This window comes from Siphateles boraxobius, unplaced genomic scaffold (assembly GCF_051911475.1).
Source record: "Siphateles boraxobius isolate OS27281-9 unplaced genomic scaffold, OSU_SipBor_1 160, whole genome shotgun sequence".
Classification (NCBI taxonomy): Eukaryota; Metazoa; Chordata; class Actinopteri; order Cypriniformes; family Leuciscidae; genus Siphateles; species Siphateles boraxobius.
Genome location: NW_027508767.1, coordinates 1557501 through 1562500, shown reverse-complemented (window position 1 = coordinate 1562500; position 5000 = coordinate 1557501). Strand labels below are relative to the sequence as shown.

At 36.6% G+C, this 5000-nt stretch overlaps 7 non-coding genes across 7 annotated transcripts; all 7 read right to left on the bottom strand.

Annotated features, from left to right (window-relative positions):
• Positions 1 to 198: 198 nt before the first annotated feature.
• Positions 199 to 317, bottom strand: LOC143739518 (5S ribosomal RNA). Its single transcript, XR_013204249.1, has one exon. It is a non-coding gene; the product is annotated as a 5S ribosomal RNA (ribosomal RNA).
• A 492-nt stretch (positions 318 to 809) lies between these two features.
• Positions 810 to 928, bottom strand: LOC143739517 (5S ribosomal RNA). Its single transcript, XR_013204248.1, has one exon. It is a non-coding gene; the product is annotated as a 5S ribosomal RNA (ribosomal RNA).
• Positions 929 to 1419: 491 nt separating this feature from the next.
• On the bottom strand, positions 1420 to 1538 carry LOC143739516 (5S ribosomal RNA). Its single transcript, XR_013204247.1, has one exon. It is a non-coding gene; the product is annotated as a 5S ribosomal RNA (ribosomal RNA).
• Positions 1539 to 2342: 804 nt separating this feature from the next.
• Positions 2343 to 2461, bottom strand: LOC143739515 (5S ribosomal RNA). The gene has a single exon (XR_013204246.1). It is a non-coding gene; the product is annotated as a 5S ribosomal RNA (ribosomal RNA).
• Positions 2462 to 2944: 483 nt separating this feature from the next.
• On the bottom strand, positions 2945 to 3063 carry LOC143739514 (5S ribosomal RNA). Its single transcript, XR_013204245.1, has one exon. It is a non-coding gene; the product is annotated as a 5S ribosomal RNA (ribosomal RNA).
• A 492-nt stretch (positions 3064 to 3555) lies between these two features.
• On the bottom strand, positions 3556 to 3674 carry LOC143739513 (5S ribosomal RNA). The gene has a single exon (XR_013204244.1). It is a non-coding gene; the product is annotated as a 5S ribosomal RNA (ribosomal RNA).
• Positions 3675 to 4165: 491 nt separating this feature from the next.
• Positions 4166 to 4284, bottom strand: LOC143739511 (5S ribosomal RNA). Its single transcript, XR_013204243.1, has one exon. It is a non-coding gene; the product is annotated as a 5S ribosomal RNA (ribosomal RNA).
• Positions 4285 to 5000: the final 716 nt, after the last annotated feature.

Here is a 5000-nt window from a genome sequence, read left to right as displayed (position 1 = left end):
ACTCAAACTCTTTCATGCTCTCTGAAGAATCTCAGAGACTTTTAAAGGCTTTCTGAAGAAGCTCAGTGAGTCTTTTTTTTAAAGTAAGAAGAACTTTTGAAAAAACTCAAACTCTTTCATGCTCTCTGAAGAATCTCAGAGACTTTTAAAGGCTTTCTGAAGAAGCTCAGGGACTCTTTTTTTTTTTTAAATCAAAAAAGCTTACAGCACCTGGTATTCCCAGGCGGTCTCCCATCCAAGTACTAACCAGGCCCGACCCTGCTTAGCTTCCGAGATCAGACGAGATCGGGCGTGACCAAGGTGGTATGGCCGTAAGCGAAAACTGCTGCCAAAATTGGGCAATTTAAAAGGTTAGACCATTAATGAAGAAAACTAAGAAGAACTTTTGAAAAAACTCAAACTCTTTCATGCTCTCTGAAGAATCTCAGAGACTTTTAAAGGCTTTCTGAAGAAGCTCAGTGAGTCTTTTTTTTTAAACTAAGAAGAACTTTTGAAAAAACTCAAACTCTTTCATGCTCTCTGAAGAATCTCAGAGACTTTTAAAGGCTTTCTGCAGAAGCTCAGTGAGTCTTTTTTTTTAAACTAAGAAGAACTTTTGAAAAAACTCAAACTCTTTCATGCTCTCTGAAGAATCTCAGAGACTTTTAAAGGCTTTCTGAAGAAGCTCAGTGAGTCTTTTTTTTAAAGTAAGAAGAACTTTTGAAAAAACTCAAACTCTTTCATGCTCTCTGAAGAATCTCAGAGACTTTTAAAGGCTTTCTGAAGAAGCTCAGGGACTCTTTTTTTTTTTTTTTTTTTTAAATCAAAAAAGCTTACAGCACCTGGTATTCCCAGGCGGTCTCCCATCCAAGTACTAACCAGGCCCGACCCTGCTTAGCTTCCGAGATCAGACGAGATCGGGCGTGACCAAGGTGGTATGGCCGTAAGCGAAAACTGCTGCCAAAATTAGGCAATTTAAAAGGTTAGACCATTAATGAAGAAAACTAAGAAGAACTTTTGAAAAAACTCAAACTCTTTCATGCTCTCTGAAGAATCTCAGAGACTTTTAAAGGCTTTCTGAAGAAGCTCAGTGAGTCTTTTTTTTAAACTAAGAAGAACTTTTGAAAAAACTCAAACTCTTTCATGCTCTCTGAAGAATCTCAGAGACTTTTAAAGGCTTTCTGCAGAAGCTCAGTGAGTCTTTTTTTTTAAACTAAGAAGAACTTTTGAAAAAACTCAAACTCTTTCATGCTCTCTGAAGAATCTCAGAGACTTTTAAAGGCTTTCTGAAGAAGCTCAGTGAGTCTTTTTTTTAAAGTAAGAAGAACTTTTGAAAAAACTCAAACTCTTTCATGCTCTCTGAAGAATCTCAGAGACTTTTAAAGGCTTTCTGAAGAAGCTCAGGGACTCTTTTTTTTTTTTTTTTTTTTAAATCAAAAAAGCTTACAGCACCTGGTATTCCCAGGCGGTCTCCCATCCAAGTACTAACCAGGCCCGACCCTGCTTAGCTTCCGAGATCAGACGAGATCGGGCGTGACCAAGGTGGTATGGCCGTAAGCGAAAACTGCTGCCAAAATTGGGCAATTTAAAAGGTTAGACCATTAATGAAGAAAACTAAGAAGAACTTTTGAAAAAACTCAAACTCTTTCATGCTCTCTGAAGAATCTCAGAGACTTTTAAAGGCTTTCTGAAGAAGCTCAGTGAGTCTTTTTTTTAAAGTAAGAAGAACTTTTGAAAAAACTCAAACTCTTTCATGCTCTCTGAAGAATCTCAGAGACTTTTAAAGGCTTTCTGAAGAAGCTCAGTGAGTCTTTTTTTTAACTAAGAAGAACTTTTGAAAAAACTCAAACTCTTTCATGCTCTCTGAAGAATCTCAGAGACTTTTAAAGGCTTTCTGCAGAAGCTCAGTGAGTCTTTTTTTTTAAACTAAGAAGAACTTTTGAAAAAACTCAAACTCTTTCATGCTCTCTGAAGAATCTCAGAGACTTTTAAAGGCTTTCTGCAGAAGCTCAGTGAGTCTTTTTTTTTTAAACTAAGAAGAACTTTTGAAAAAACTCAAACTCTTTCATGCTCTCTGAAGAATCTCAGAGACTTTTAAAGGCTTTCTGCAGAAGCTCAGTGAGTCTTTTTTTTTAAACTAAGAAGAACTTTTGAAAAAACTCAAACTCTTTCATGCTCTCTGAAGAATCTCAGAGACTTTTAAAGGCTTTCTGAAGAAGCTCAGTGAGTCTTTTTTTTAAAGTAAGAAGAACTTTTGAAAAAACTCAAACTCTTTCATGCTCTCTGAAGAATCTCAGAGACTTTTAAAGGCTTTCTGAAGAAGCTCAGGGACTCTTTTTTTTTTTTTTTTTTTAAATCAAAAAAGCTTACAGCACCTGGTATTCCCAGGCGGTCTCCCATCCAAGTACTAACCAGGCCCGACCCTGCTTAGCTTCCGAGATCAGACGAGATCGGGCGTGACCAAGGTGGTATGGCCGTAAGCGAAAACTGCTGCCAAAATTGGGCTAGTTAAAAGGTTAGACCATTAATGAAGAAAACTAAGAAGAACTTTTGAAAAAACTCAAACTCTTTCATGCTCTCTGAAGAATCTCAGAGACTTTTAAAGGCTTTCTGCAGAAGCTCAGTGAGTCTTTTTTTTTAAACTAAGAAGAACTTTTGAAAAAACTCAAACTCTTTCATGCTCTCTGAAGAATCTCAGAGACTTTTAAAGGCTTTCTGCAGAAGCTCAGTGAGTCTTTTTTTTAAACTAAGAAGAACTTTTGAAAAAACTCAAACTCTTTCATGCTCTCTGAAGAATCTCAGAGACTTTTAAAGGCTTTCTGAAGAAGCTCAGTGAGTCTTTTTTTTAAAGTAAGAAGAACTTTTGAAAAAACTCAAACTCTTTCATGCTCTCTGAAGAATCTCAGAGACTTTTAAAGGCTTTCTGAAGAAGCTCAGGGACTCTTTTTTTTTTTTAAATCAAAAAAGCTTACAGCACCTGGTATTCCCAGGCGGTCTCCCATCCAAGTACTAACCAGGCCCGACCCTGCTTAGCTTCCGAGATCAGACGAGATCGGGCGTGACCAAGGTGGTATGGCCGTAAGCGAAAACTGCTGCCAAAATTGGGCAATTTAAAAGGTTAGACCATTAATGAAGAAAACTAAGAAGAACTTTTGAAAAAACTCAAACTCTTTCATGCTCTCTGAAGAATCTCAGAGACTTTTAAAGGCTTTCTGAAGAAGCTCAGTGAGTCTTTTTTTTTAAACTAAGAAGAACTTTTGAAAAAACTCAAACTCTTTCATGCTCTCTGAAGAATCTCAGAGACTTTTAAAGGCTTTCTGCAGAAGCTCAGTGAGTCTTTTTTTTTAAACTAAGAAGAACTTTTGAAAAAACTCAAACTCTTTCATGCTCTCTGAAGAATCTCAGAGACTTTTAAAGGCTTTCTGAAGAAGCTCAGTGAGTCTTTTTTTTAAAGTAAGAAGAACTTTTGAAAAAACTCAAACTCTTTCATGCTCTCTGAAGAATCTCAGAGACTTTTAAAGGCTTTCTGAAGAAGCTCAGGGACTCTTTTTTTTTTTTTTTTTTTTAAATCAAAAAAGCTTACAGCACCTGGTATTCCCAGGCGGTCTCCCATCCAAGTACTAACCAGGCCCGACCCTGCTTAGCTTCCGAGATCAGACGAGATCGGGCGTGACCAAGGTGGTATGGCCGTAAGCGAAAACTGCTGCCAAAATTAGGCAATTTAAAAGGTTAGACCATTAATGAAGAAAACTAAGAAGAACTTTTGAAAAAACTCAAACTCTTTCATGCTCTCTGAAGAATCTCAGAGACTTTTAAAGGCTTTCTGAAGAAGCTCAGTGAGTCTTTTTTTTAAACTAAGAAGAACTTTTGAAAAAACTCAAACTCTTTCATGCTCTCTGAAGAATCTCAGAGACTTTTAAAGGCTTTCTGCAGAAGCTCAGTGAGTCTTTTTTTTTAAACTAAGAAGAACTTTTGAAAAAACTCAAACTCTTTCATGCTCTCTGAAGAATCTCAGAGACTTTTAAAGGCTTTCTGAAGAAGCTCAGTGAGTCTTTTTTTTAAAGTAAGAAGAACTTTTGAAAAAACTCAAACTCTTTCATGCTCTCTGAAGAATCTCAGAGACTTTTAAAGGCTTTCTGAAGAAGCTCAGGGACTCTTTTTTTTTTTTTTTTTTTTAAATCAAAAAAGCTTACAGCACCTGGTATTCCCAGGCGGTCTCCCATCCAAGTACTAACCAGGCCCGACCCTGCTTAGCTTCCGAGATCAGACGAGATCGGGCGTGACCAAGGTGGTATGGCCGTAAGCGAAAACTGCTGCCAAAATTGGGCAATTTAAAAGGTTAGACCATTAATGAAGAAAACTAAGAAGAACTTTTGAAAAAACTCAAACTCTTTCATGCTCTCTGAAGAATCTCAGAGACTTTTAAAGGCTTTCTGAAGAAGCTCAGTGAGTCTTTTTTTTAAAGTAAGAAGAACTTTTGAAAAAACTCAAACTCTTTCATGCTCTCTGAAGAATCTCAGAGACTTTTAAAGGCTTTCTGAAGAAGCTCAGTGAGTCTTTTTTTTAACTAAGAAGAACTTTTGAAAAAACTCAAACTCTTTCATGCTCTCTGAAGAATCTCAGAGACTTTTAAAGGCTTTCTGCAGAAGCTCAGTGAGTCTTTTTTTTTAAACTAAGAAGAACTTTTGAAAAAACTCAAACTCTTTCATGCTCTCTGAAGAATCTCAGAGACTTTTAAAGGCTTTCTGCAGAAGCTCAGTGAGTCTTTTTTTTTAAACTAAGAAGAACTTTTGAAAAAACTCAAACTCTTTCATGCTCTCTGAAGAATCTCAGAGACTTTTAAAGGCTTTCTGCAGAAGCTCAGTGAGTCTTTTTTTTTAAACTAAGAAGAACTTTTGAAAAAACTCAAACTCTTTCATGCTCTCTGAAGAATCTCAGAGACTTTTAAAGGCTTTCTGAAGAAGCTCAGTGAGTCTTTTTTTTAAAGTAAGAAGAACTTTTGAAAAAACTCAAACTCTTTC